The sequence below is a fragment of the Panthera tigris genome, chromosome X (assembly GCF_018350195.1).
Source record: "Panthera tigris isolate Pti1 chromosome X, P.tigris_Pti1_mat1.1, whole genome shotgun sequence".
Lineage (NCBI taxonomy): Eukaryota > Metazoa > Chordata > Mammalia > Carnivora > Felidae > Panthera > Panthera tigris.
Window position 1 is genome coordinate 71,803,794 of NC_056677.1, and position 13,950 is coordinate 71,817,743.

General features: G+C 34.6%; 1 protein-coding gene and 1 pseudogene across 1 annotated transcript in view; both read left to right on the plus strand.

Annotated features, from left to right (window-relative positions):
• The window catches only part of DACH2 (dachshund family transcription factor 2), a 764,445-nt gene that overhangs the window by 314,502 nt on the left and 435,993 nt on the right, over positions 1–13,950 (plus strand).
• LOC122235593 lies at positions 10,342–10,455 on the plus strand (annotated as a pseudogene).

Genomic DNA, 13,950 nt, shown 5'->3' on the forward strand with positions numbered 1-13,950 from the left:
GGTTATGATCTCATGGTTTGTGGGTTTGAGCCCCGTGTTGGGCTCTTCCTCTCTCTCTGCCCCTCCCCCGCTTGCTCTCTCTCTCAAAAATAAATAAACTTAAAAAATTGTGCTTTTTCAGAACTTAAGGTGTTTTTTTCAATTATGATATCCTGATTGGTTACTGTATAATATTTTTTCAATCTCTCCAAGAAAAAAAACTTATCTCGATGGTCCACTTATTCATCTTGACATACATACTTAACTCTGTGACTCAAGTAAAAGTATAGAAACATATTTTATTATGCAAAATCATTTTGTAGTCTGAAAATACTGAAGTACAGCTGCAGAAATTTCTAAACTATCTATATCATGTGTATCCATTTTGTCTTTGTCATGTGTATCCATAGAAGTCCCTTCCTCCCACCACTGTTTTTTCCTGAATTCTCTTCAAATGGAATTTGGTGGAAAAAGTATCATTTGTCAGAGCTAAATTAAAGGAATGCCAAGTGAGTAAATGAGTTGTGACTCATAATCTGATGATGGGTTTAAATTTTGAAAAGCATCTAAATTCTCAATTCTAGCCTCTGTTGTGGCAATTAATTTCCATAATTGTCAAGAATTTTCATCAACAAGGTTTTCAAATTATGATTAAATATAAGATTATTTCAGAAATAATGAGCAACTTATACTGAAAATTTTTGTATTTCCCAGCTTGTATTAACTTGAACTTTTAAAATATTTTAAGTTTATTTATTTTGAGAGAGAGAGAGCACACGAACAGGGGAGGAGCAAAAAGAGAGGGATAGAGACAATCTGAAGCAGGCTCCATCTGTGCTATCAGCATAGAGCCTGATGTGGGGCTTGAACCCATGAACTGTGAGATCTTGACCAGAGCCATGATCAAGAGTTGGATGCTTAACCGATTGAGCCACCCAGGTGCCCCTAACTTGAACTTTTAAATTCTATGCCTATTAGCAGAAACTTAAATCATAACATACTAAAACTTAAACTTGACCTGAATCAGAGCAAATGTGACTAACAAAAATTTTGATCCATTCAATATTAAGTTCTCAAAAACATGTGAAGTGTGACTTCAAAGAAATTTCCCAACTGCTTTTTTATTGGGTTTGGATACATAAATAGGGGCTGTTTTGGATTAATTCTGAAAGGAAAATACAATTGCAGATTTATATTGTTTCTAAAGGCCTATGGACCCTGTAGCAGTGTATATAAATGGGTTTCCATTTAGTAAAATGTTAGTTTGCATACTCCATTTAGAGGAAACTGAGCCACCCAGTTGCCCCTGCATACTCATTCTTAAAGCAGCCTAGCCACCCTTTTTACAAGTAAAATAAAGGATTAGTGATCCAAAGAAATGAAATCTCTGTCTCCACTAAATTTGTGGCATTTGCATTATGAATATTTTTATTCCATAATAATTTATGAGTATTGACTGATTTTAACTGAGTTTGATTTACTAGTAAATATATTCCAGAATACCTTAATATATCTTCTGTAATTGCCCTGAGGGAGATCTATAGCTCATTAATCAATACTTAATTAATTTACAATGTATTATGAAATATGAGCTGTCCTTTGAGTTATAGATTTCCCACTGGACAATACCATAATTCTAAAATTTCTGTTGATGTACTATTAAAAATTATGTTCATAAGAAAATTTTTATCAACTATCTTTTGAATTAAGTGTATAGTGGAACCCTTCAATTAGTGTTCACCTTTTTCTCAAAATCAGTTGACTCTTGTTTTCATCTTGTTCAAGACTAAATTCCTGTGGCAAAGTGGAACTGAGGCCAGTTGCATTGTCCTCTTCCTGAGTTTTTTTTTTAATATTTAATATAGAAAGCATAAGTATGAATACAACACAAGTAGTTTTCTCCTTTGGTTCATTCATGTGATGGAGTATATTAATTGATTATCAAAAGCTGAACCATACCTGGAATAAACCCCACTCGCTCTTGGTGTAAAATTCTTATTATACATCGTAAGTTTGATTTGCTAATATTTTGCTGAGGTATTATGAGAAGTTAGTCTGTAGTTTTCTGGTAATGTTTATACCACCTGTTTTTTATCCATTTATCAGTAGATGGACATTTGAACTCTCTCCATAGTTTGGCTATTGTTGATAATGCTGCTATAAACATCCAGGTGCATGTGCTCCTTCGAAACAGTATTTTTGTATCCTTTGGGTAAGTATGTAGTAGTGCAATTGCTGGATCACAGGGTAGTTCTATTTTTAAATTTTTGAGGAATCTCCACACTGTTTCCCAGAATGGATTTACCAGTTTGCATTCCTACCAACAGTGTAAGAGAGTTTCCCTTTCTCCACATCCTCGCCAATATCTGTTATTTTCTGTGTTCTTCATTTTAGCCATTCTGACAGGTGTGAAGTTGTATCTCATTGTGGTTTTGATTTGTATTTCTCTGATGATGAGTGACGTTGGGCATCTGTATGTTTTCTTTGAAAAAAATGTCTATTCATGTCTTTTGCCCATTTCTTTTATTTTTTCCAAATTTTAATTTAAATTCCACTTAGTTAACATACAGTGTAATATTGTTTTCAGGAGTAGAATTTAGTGATTCATCACTTACATATAACATTCAGTCCTCCACAAAACAAGTGCTCTCCTTAATACCCATCACCTATTTAGCCTTTCTGTAGCCCACCTCTCCTCCATCAACCCTCAGTTTGTTCTCTATAGTTGAGAGTCTCTTATGGCTTGCTTCTATCTCTTTTTTCCCTCTTCCCTTATGTTTGCCTGATTTGTTTCTTAAATTCCACATGAGTGAAATCATATGGTAGTTATCTTTGTCTGACTTATTTTGCTTAGCATAATACACCCTAGCTCCATCCACATTGTTACAAATAACAAGACTTCTTTCTTTTTGATGGCTGAGAAATATTCCATTGTGTATATACATATATATATATGTATATATATATATATACATATATATATACAGATGTAGTATATATATATATCTGTATATATATACAGATGTGGTATATATATATACAGATGTGGTATATATATATATATATATATATATATATATATACATAGGCCACATCTTTACCCATTCATCAGTCAGGACATCTGGCCTTTTTCCATAACTTGGCTACTGTTGATAGTGGTGCACATGCCACTTTGAATCAGTATTTTTGTATTCTTTGGGTAAATACCTAGTAGTGCACTTGTCTGGTCATAGGGAAGTTATATTTTTAACTTTTTGAGGACCCTCCATAATGTTTTTCAAAGTAGTTGCACCAGTTTTCCTTCCCACCAACAGTGTAAGAGGTTCCCCATTCTCCCCATCCTCCCCTTCCCTCCCAAAATCTGTTGTTTCCTGTGTTGTTAATTTTAGCCATTCTAACAGGTGTGAGGTGATATCTCATCCTTGTTTTGATATGTAATTCCCTGATGAGGAGCGATGTTGAGCATCTCTTTGTGTGTCTGTTGGCCATCTATGTCTTCTTGCGAAAAATATATATTCATGTCTTCTGCCCAATTCTTGATTATTTGTTTTTGGGTGTTCAGTTTGATAAGTTCTTTATAGATTTTGGATACTAACCCTTTATCAGATATGTAATTTACAAATATCTTCTACCATTCCATAGGTTACCTTTTAGTTTTGTTGATTGTTTTCTTCACTGTGTAGAAATTTTTTATATTCACGAAGCTCAATAATTTATCTTTGCATTTGCTTCTCTTACCTCAGGAGACATGTCTAGTAAGAAATTGTTCAGGCTGATGTCAAAGAGGTTGGTGCCTACATTTTCTTCCAGGATTCTGATGAATTCCTGTCTAATATCTATGTATTTCTTAAATTTTATATTAATTTTTGTGTATGGTTTAAGTGGTCCAGTTTCATTTTTTTTGCATTTTGCTGTCCAGTTTTCCAAACACCATTTGTTGAAGAAACTATCTTTTTTCCATTGGATATTCTCTGCTTTGTCAAAGATTAGTTGACCATATAGTTGTGGGTCCATTTCTGGATTTTTTATTCTGTTCCATTGATCTAAATGTCTGTTTTTGTGCCAGTACCATACTGTCTTTATTGTTTTACTTTTTTTTTTTAACATTTATTTATTTTTGAGACAGAGAGAGACAGAGCATGAATGGGGGAGGGTCAGAGAGAGCGGGAGACACAGAATCAGAAGCAGGCTCCAGGCTCTGAGCCATCAGCCCAGAGCCCGACGTGGGGCTCGAACTCACGGACCGCGAGATCGTGACCTGAGCCGAAGTCGGCCTCTTAACCGACTGAGCCACCCAGGCGCCCTACTTTTTAATATAGCTGGAAGTTCAGAATTGTAATACCTGCATCTTTTCTTTTATTTTTCAGGATTGCTTTGACTATTTGGGGTATTTTTTTATTGATAAAACATTTTAGGATTGTTTGTTCTAGTTCTGTGAAAAATGCTGGTGGTATTTTCATAGGGATTGCATTAAATGTGTAGATTGCTTTGGGTAGCAAATTTTATCCATATTTTAATCAATATTTCATCAATATTTTTTCTTCAAATCCATGAGTATGGAACATTTTTTCATTTCTTTTTGTTACCTTCAATTTCTTTCATTAGTGTTCTATTGTTTTCAGAGAACAGATCTTTCACCTATTTGGTTAGAATTATTCCTAGTTATTGTATGGTTTTGGGGGTAGTTCTAAATGGGATGGATTCCTTGGTTTCTTTTTCTCCTGCTTCATTATTGGTGTATAGAAATGCAACAGATTTCTGTATGTTAATTTTGTATCCTCTGACTTGACTGAATTTGTGTTTCAGGTCTAGCAATTTTTTGGTGGAGTCTTTCAAGTTTTCTACATAGAGTATCATGTTGTCTGGGAATATTGAAAGTTTCACTTCTTCCTTGCCAATTGGGATGTCTTTTATTTCTTCTTGTTGTCTTATTGCTGAGGCTAAGACTTCCAGTACTATGTTAAATAACAATAGTGAGAGTGGTCATCCCTGTCTTGCTCCTAAACAAAGAGGAAAACCTTTAGTTTTTCCCCATTGAGGATGATATTAGCTGTGGGCCTTTCTTATATGGCCTTTATGATGTTGAGGTATATTCCATTTATCCATACTTTTTTGGATATTGTATTTTGTTAAATGTTTTTTTTTACATTTACATGATAAGAATCATGTGGTTCTTATCCTTTCTTTTATTAATGTGGTGTTTTATGTTGATTGATTTGTCAATATTGAACCACCCTTGGAGCCTAGGAATAAATCTCACTTGATCATGCTGAATGATTATTTTAATGTACTGTTGGATTTGATTTGCTAGTATCTCGTTAGGAATTTTGCATCCATGTTCATCAGGGATATTGGCCTGTAATGCTCCTTTTTAGTGGGGTTTGTCTATTTTTGGAATTAATGTAATGCTTTCCATGTAGAATGGGTTTGGGGGTTTTCTGTCCATTTCTACTTTTTCAAATGGTTTGAGAAGAATGAGTATTAACACTTCTTTAAATGTTTGGTAGAATTCCCCTTCAAAGCCATCTGGCCCTTCACTTTTGTATTTTGGGAGATCTTTGACAACCAATTCAGTTTCTTTGCTGGTTACTGGTCTGTCAAATTTTCCATTTCTTCCTGTTTCATTTGTGGTAGTTTATATATTTCTAGGAATTTATACATTTCTTCTAAATTGTGCGATTTGTTGGTATATAATTTTTATAATATTCTCTTATAATTTATTGTATTTTTCTGGTGTTGGTTATGATCTCTAACCACTCCTTCATGATTTTATTAATTTGGATCCTTCTTTTCTTTTTGATAAGAGTGGCTAGGGGTTTGTCAATTTTATAGTTCTTTCAAAGAAGCAATTCCTGGTTTATTTGATCTGTTCTAGTGTTTTTTTGTTTGTTTTTATATCATTTATTTCTGCTCTGCTTTTTATTATTTTCCTTCTTCTGCTGACTTTTGTCTTGATTTACTGTTCTTTTTCTAGCCCCTTTAAGTTTAAGGTTAGGTTGTGTATTTGAGATTTTTTTTGCTTCTTGAGTTAGGCCTATATTGCTATATACATCCCTCTTATGACCGCTTTTTGTACATACCAAAGGTTTGGACTGTTTTGCTTTAATTTTTATTTGTTTCTATGTATTTTTTTATTTCTTCCTTAAATTCCTTGTTAACCCATTCATTCTTTAGAAGGATGTTCTTTAACTGCAATGTATTTGTTGTCTTTCCAATTATTTTTTTCTTGTGGTTTACCTCAATTTTTATAGTGTTTGTGGTTGGAAAATATGCATGCTCTGATCTTAATCTTTTTGTACTTGAGACCTGATTTGTGACCCAGTATGTGAGGCATTGTTGAGAATGTCCTATGTGTTCTTGAAAAGAATGTTTATTCTATTTTAGGATGAAATGTTCTGAATATTTCCGTTAGTAGGTCCAGTCCAGTGAGTCATTCAAAGTCATTGTTTCCTTGTTGATTTTCTCATTAGGTGATCTGTCCATTGATTCAAGTGAAGTGTTCAAGTCCCCTACTATTATTGTATTATTATCAAAGAGTTAATTTGTTTTTTAAAATGTTTTATTTATTTTTGAGAGTGAGAGAGAGACAGAGTGTGAGTGGGGAGGGGCAGACAGAGGGGAACACAGAAGCTGAAGCAGGCTCCAGGCTCTGAGCTGTCAGCACAGAACCCGATGTGGGGCTTGAACCCATGAGCTGTGAGATCATGACCTGAGCTGAAGTCTGACACTTAACTGATGAGCCACCCAGGCGCCATATACTTTGTTTGTTTTTAATTGTTTTATATATTTTGTTTCTTCCAAGTTGAGGGCATATGTATTTAAAATTGTTAGATCTTCTTGTTGGATAGACCCCTTTATTATGATGTCGTGCCCCTGTTCATCTCTTTTTAGTTTTTGGTTTAAAATCTAGCTTGTCTGATATAAGTACGGCTACTCTGGCTTTCTTTTGATATCCATTAGCATGGTAAATTGTTCTCCATCTCCTCACTGTTTATCTGCATGTGTCTTTAGGTCTAAAATAGGCCTCTTTTAGGCATCGTATAGATGGGTCTTGTATTTTTATCCATTCTGATACCTTATGTATTTTGATTGGAGCATAGTCCATTTACACTCAGAGTGATTATTGATAGATATGAATGTAGTGCCCTTTTTTACCTGTAAAGTCATTGTTTCTGGAGATTTTCTCTGTTTCTTTCTAATCTTTGTTACTTTTTCTTTCTTTCTCACTGAAAGAGTCCTTTTAATATTTCTTTCCAGGTTTAGTGGTCACGAACTCTTTTTTTGTTTGTCCGAGAAACATGTTTTTTATTTTTTACTAAAATTTTTTTAATGTGTATTTATTTTTGAGAGAGAGAGACAGAGACAGAGACAGAGAGAGGCAGAGAGAGAGGGAGACACAGAATCCGAAGCAGACACCAGGCTCTGAGCTGTCAGCGCAGAGCCCGATGCAGGTTTGAAATCATGAACCGTGATATCATGACCTGAGCTGAAGTCAGTCGCTTAAGTGACTGAGCCACCCAGGCAGCCCTGTCTGAGAAATTCTTGATCTCTCCTTCTGTTATCAATATCAGTCTTACTGTATAAGTATTCTTGGCTGCATATTTCTTTTCCCATTCTGCATATTGGATATATCATGCAATTCGTGGCCTGCCAAGTTTCTGTGAATAGGCCTGCTATTAAACTTATTTGTCTTCTCTTGTAAGTTAGGGATTTCTTTTCCCTTGCTGCTTTTAGAGTTCTTTTCTGTTTTGCAAATTTTACTACAATATGTCTTGGTGTTGTCCTCCTTTTGTTGATTTTGATGGGAGCTATCTGTGCCTCCTTCATTTGGATATCTGTTTCCTTCCCCAAATTATGGAAGTTTTTAACTATTATTTCCCCAAATAAATCTTTGGCTCCTTTTCCCCTCTCTTCTTCTGGGACTCCTATGATATGAATGTTATTACCTTTAATGGGTCACTGCGTTTCCTAAATATACATTTGTGATCTTATATTTTTCTTCCCCTCTTATTTCAGCTTCATTATTTCCCCTAATTTTATCTTCTATATCAAGTATTAATTCCTCTGCTTACTCCATCCGTGTGGTCATTATAATCAGTCCATTTTGCATCTCGGTTATAACATTTTTTTTCAACCTGACTACTTTTTAAGTCTTTTAATTCTGTGGTAAGTGATTCCCTGGTGTCTTCTATGCTATTCTCAAACTTAGGTAGTATCCTTATGATTGTCGCTTTAAATTCTAGATCAGACATATTACTTATATCTATTTCAATTACATCTCTGGCTGTGACCTATTCTTGTTCTTTCTTTTCAGATGAATAACTCTATTTTTGAATTTTGTCTGGGTCTCTGTCTTCTTCTCTGTGTTAGGAATGCCTGTTATGGTTTATGTTCCTGAGAGTAATGGCTTTATTAAGAAGAAGTCATATACTATTCAAGGCCTGGAACTTCAGGAAGTGTTTCTGTTGTATGCTTCTGCACTCTGCTGCTGTGTTTTAGCTGCTCTTTCCCTCAGGTCAGTCCTTTGCAGAGTTTCTCTTTGCCTGAATTGGGGAGTATCTGGACTTTGTCCAGAGTGTGGTGAGTTTTAACTAGTTGTGCTCCGGTCTGCTTGTTAAAAGAAGCCATATCCTATTTCCACTAGAGTTGAAGATTTTCAGCACTCTATGGTCAGTAGACTTTGTTCATGTAGGTTTTTTTTTTCCTGGTCTTTTGGAGGAGGAGCCTCCTCCTCTGGTTCTCAGTCACACTTTCTCTAGTAAAGAAGCACCTGCAGAACACAGGTTGATCGGGCTTGGTGTAAGCATCTGAGGCCTCCACTGTTGGTGCTGTTTTGTTCCCTGAAGTTGCTCTGTGCTAATGGGTGGAGGAGAAAAATGGAACCTGCCATTTCCCTCATCCCCAGAGAGTGGAGTTTGCGGCCCCTGTTGTCTGGGAAGCCCTAGCAGAAAAGGAAATAATCTCCCCTTGTGTATCCCAAGTCTCTGTCAAATATTTTTCTGGCTGTCAAAACAGCTAGATAAACATCAAATCATTCTGAACAAAGAAGAAATCCTTCACCCTGTCTGTTTCTGGGCTATCTGCCTGCCTGGCAGTGCAGGGAACCTGTATTTTATCTCAGGCAGACCAGCTGAGCTTCAACACTCCCCGCTTTAGGGACCTGGCCTTGCACAGACTCAAGCAGGTCCTCTGGTGGGAGGGTCTTGCTGGGTTGGGACTGATGCAGGTTTGTCCAAGAAGGACAGTTGCACTGGCACACAGAGCCAGAGAATTTAGAGCAAAGCACAGCAAAAAGCCAATGTCCAGGTTAGCTGCCCTCAGCAGGTGTCTCTGCCGCTATGCTAAGGAATGGGGCTGTGCAATGACACCCTCCATATCTTTTGTCCACTGTGGGACAATGCCATCTCTTCCAGATGCACTTCAAGAAGAGGTAAATGTCTCTCCTTGTGTGTCCCAGGGGATCCTCCTATCATGCAGTCCACTCCAGAGTCTCTGCCCTCCTCCACAGGGGCACCACTGTGCCCACCAGACTCCACACTGACCATGGAATGGACTTCTAAAACTCTCGTTTTTGAGTTCCACTCGTTGTCAAAACTCATGATAATCAAACACTCTCATTTTCCTAGTCAATGGTTTTGGGGAAGGGTGTTTCTTATTTTATCTCCTGTGTACTGAGCTCTTTCTCTCTCCCTCTCTCCTCTCTACGACCAGGGCTCCCTCCCATCTGAAACACCCATAATCATTTTTCTCCCTCTAATCATATCTCTACACTTCTTACCTTCGACAGTGGAACCTCCCTCTGTTTCCAACCTCCCTCTGGTTGTGCAGTTCTGTCAGTCTTCAGATAAATTTCTTGGGTGTTCAGAATGATTTGGTACTTATCTAGCTGTGTTTGAGGGAGGAGGGCAAACATAGGGTCCTCCTACTACTCCACCATATTCTCCTTCAGCTTATTGTGTTTTTAAAGAATTGGTTCATTTCATAAAGGTTATCAATCTATGGGCTTAGAATTGTTTATAATATTTTATATCATCCTTTTAATATCCATGAAATCTGTAGTGATGTCCCTCTTTCATTTCTGATATTAGTAACATTTGTGTCTTCTCTATTTTTTTTTTTTTTTACTTTCTATGGTTAGAGTCTTAGTGTTTTTATAAAATTTTTCAAAAAAATCAACTTTTGGTTGTGTTGATTTTTCTCTATTGATTTCCTGTTTTCAGTTTCATTGATTTCTATTTCTCTTATTATTTTTTGTTCTTACTTTAGATTAAATTTGCTCTTCTTTTTCTAGTCGTAAAGTGATTTTCAGATTTTTATTGAAAATGGTTTCAGATTTTTATTGTTTTAAAATATAGACATTCAGTGCTTGCTTCAACAGCACATAGAGTAAAATTGGAACAGAACAGAGAAGATTAGCAAGCATGGTCGCTGCACAAAGATGGTATGTAAAATATATGGATTCAGTGCTCTAAATTTCCCTTTTAGTACTGCATTCACTGGATCCCTCAACGTTTGATGAGTTGTATTTTCATTTGCATTTAGTTTGAAATATTTAAAAAATATTTAAAATTTTTCTTAGTTCTTTTTTGACACATGTATTTTTAAATCTTCAAGTATTTTGGGATTTTTCAGCTTTCTGTTTATTTCTCCTTTAAATCCATTATAATATGACAGCTGACATTATACAATTTCTCTTTTTCTAAATTTGTTGAGGTGTATGTTATGGCCCTGAATCTGGTCTCTTTTAGTGAATGTTACATGTGAGCTTGAGAAAAATGTGTATTCTGCTGTTGTTTGTTGAAGTAGTCTATACATATCAATTATATGCAGTTGATTGATGATGCTACTGAATTCAACTATGTCCTTACTGATTTCTGCCTGCTGGATCTTTTGAAGTCTATGACTATAATAGTGGATTCATTTATTTTTCCTTACAGTTCTATCAGCTTTTGCCTTACATATTTTGATGCTCTGTTGTTTGGAGCATATGCGTTAAGGATTGTTGTGTCTTCTTGGATAACTGACCCTTTTATCATTATGTAATGAGTCTCTTTAACCCTAATAATTTTCCTTGCTCTGAAGTCTGCTCTGTCTGAAGTTAATATAGCTAATCCAGCTTTCTTTTTATTAGTGTTAGCATGGTATATCATTCTCCATCCATTTATTTTTAACCTACATGTGTCTTTATATTTAAAATGGCTTGTTTGTAGACAACATATAGTTGGATCCACTCTGACAATATCTGTCATTTTATTGGTATATTTTAGGCCATTGACATTAAAAATAATAATTTATATAGCTAGATTAATATTTACCATATTCATTACTGTTTTCTTTTTTTGTCCTTATTATTTGTTTCTATTTTTGTCTTCTGCCTTTCTTCTACCTTCTCTGGTTTTAATTGAACATTTTATATCATTCCATTTTCTCTTCTTTCTTAGCATATTAATTATACTTTCTTTTTTTTTTTACTTTTTTAGTGGTTGTCCTTGTGTATGCAATATACATTTTAAACAAACCCAAGTCTACCTTCAAATAGCATTATACTACTTCCCAAGTAGAGCGATTACCTTATAATAGCAAAATATATCTAATTCCTCCCTCCTGTACCTTGTATCATTGCTATCATTCATTTCACTTATACATAAGCTATAATAATTGACTACATTATTATTATTTTGAACAAACTATCATCTGTTAGATAAATTAGGAATAAGAAATGTTAATATTTTTATTTTACCTTCACTTATTCCTTTTCTAATGTTAATGTTATCTCTATGTAGACGGAATTTTTGACTTATTTCTTTTTCCTTCTCTGTGAATAACTCATTTTGACATTTTTTCTTCAAGGCAGATCGGGTGGGACCAAATTCTCTCAATTTTTTTTCAGCTGAGAAAGTGTAGTTCCTCTCCAATTTTAAAGGATAATTTTACAGAAAATAGAATTATATGTTGGTGTTTTTTTTTTCTCTCAACACACTCTCTTCTTGCTTGCATAATTTCTGAGAAGTGAAATTTTGCTCTAAACTTTGCTTTACTATAGGGAAGGCATTTTTTAACCCAACTACTATGAAGATTTTTTTATTTACCTTTAAGTTTCTGTAGTTTGAATATGATATAGTTAGGTGTACTTAAATGTAGTTATAATACTGATGTCTTTTGCTTCCCTACACCTATGGAATAGAATCTGATGGTGAGGGCTTAAAAATTGTCTAAATAATTTAGTTAGAATGCAACCTTAAGCTGATGGCAAAATTATGGGAGAATGGGATGAATGAGTCATCTTAACAGCTTATGGTACTCAAAGATTTCTCACTCAGCAAGACAGATAGCAGTTCTGTGAGTAACAACAATGGTAGGGGCCAGAGTACTACATGGCCTGTTATCTAAGCCAAAGGGAGAGAAAGGATCATGAAGCCTGGACTTTTATAGGATTAACTGTATTTATGACTGGTTGAGAGGAGCTAGGCATTCAGAGGCATTCACATACAAGAATCTCATCAATCAATTTAACTTACATGGTTGTGTAAATTTAAATGTAACTTGTACCTAAATACAACCTATGAAATTCAAGGTTATTAATTTATTAATTAACAATTTCTATTGATAAAATTTGCTAGATTTTGTTCTAGGACAGAAATGCAATAAAGAACAAAACAAAATGACACTTTCATTATAATTGAGGAAGACAGATTATAAAAAAATAAACAAGTAAATTACAGGTCATATGAAATAAGTGCTATGAGAAAAATAAAGCAGAGAAAACAAAATGAAAATGACTTTGGGATGTTCTTTCAATTAGGATTGTAAAGAAAGGATTTTCTGATAAGGTGACATTTGAGCCTGAATAAAATGAGTGAGCATGCACCCTACATATTGGGCAGGAATGTTTTAGGCAGAGAGAGCAGAAGGTGCAAAGGTTCTGAAGCTAACATTTTAAGGCCTATTTTGGTGAGATAAGGATGAAACTTTTCTGTCCATTGGTATTTGATTGGGGGATGGCTGATCAAAGTGCATTGTCCTTGGGGATACTTACCAATACATTTATGAAATATGAAATACAACACAATTGTTGAGCTTGAATAAACACCTCTCTTCATTTAGTAGCTATATCTTAGTCAATTGTTCCAACAAATTACATGATAGGCAAATTTTACTTTTAAACCCTCTTTCTTATGCATCTCTTTTAACATCACAGAGTCTAAGTTTATAATTGAACCATCCAATCTCCTCCTCTTACTTTTAAAGATGTTTTCTAGTTTATGTTCTTTTTGCACCATATTTTACATAAATAAATTTTCACAAAAAAGTTAAACATTGGGAAAATCTCCAAGTCAAAAATGATTCTTTAATTTGGCATTCATGATACAAATTGTAGGTCTTTATTATGTATATATATAAATACACTTATGTGTTTAATATATTTTATTTTTAATTTCATTTATTTTATTTTATTTATTTTTAAATTTTATTTTTTTATTTTTTAAAATTTACATCCAAGTTAATTAGCATATAATGCAACAATAATTCCAGGAGTAGATTCCATAGTGCCCCTTAACCATTTAGCCCATCCCCCCCTCCCACAACCACTCCCGTAACCCTCAGTTTGTTCTTCATATTTATGAGTCTCTTCTGTTTTGTCCCCCTCCCTGTTTTTATATTATTTTGTTTCCCTTCCCTTGTGTTCATCTGTTTTGTCTCTTAAAGTCCTCATATGAGTGAAGTCATAAGATTTTTGTCTTTCTCTGAATGACTAATTTCACTTAACATAATACCCTCCACTTCCATCCACATAGTTGCAATGGCAACATTTCATCGTTTTTGATTGCCGAGTATTACTCAATTATATATATATATATATATATATATATATATATATATATATATAATCACATCTTCTTTATCCATTCATCAGTTGATGGACATTGGGGCTCTTTCCATACTTTGGCTATTGTTGGTAGTGCTGCTATA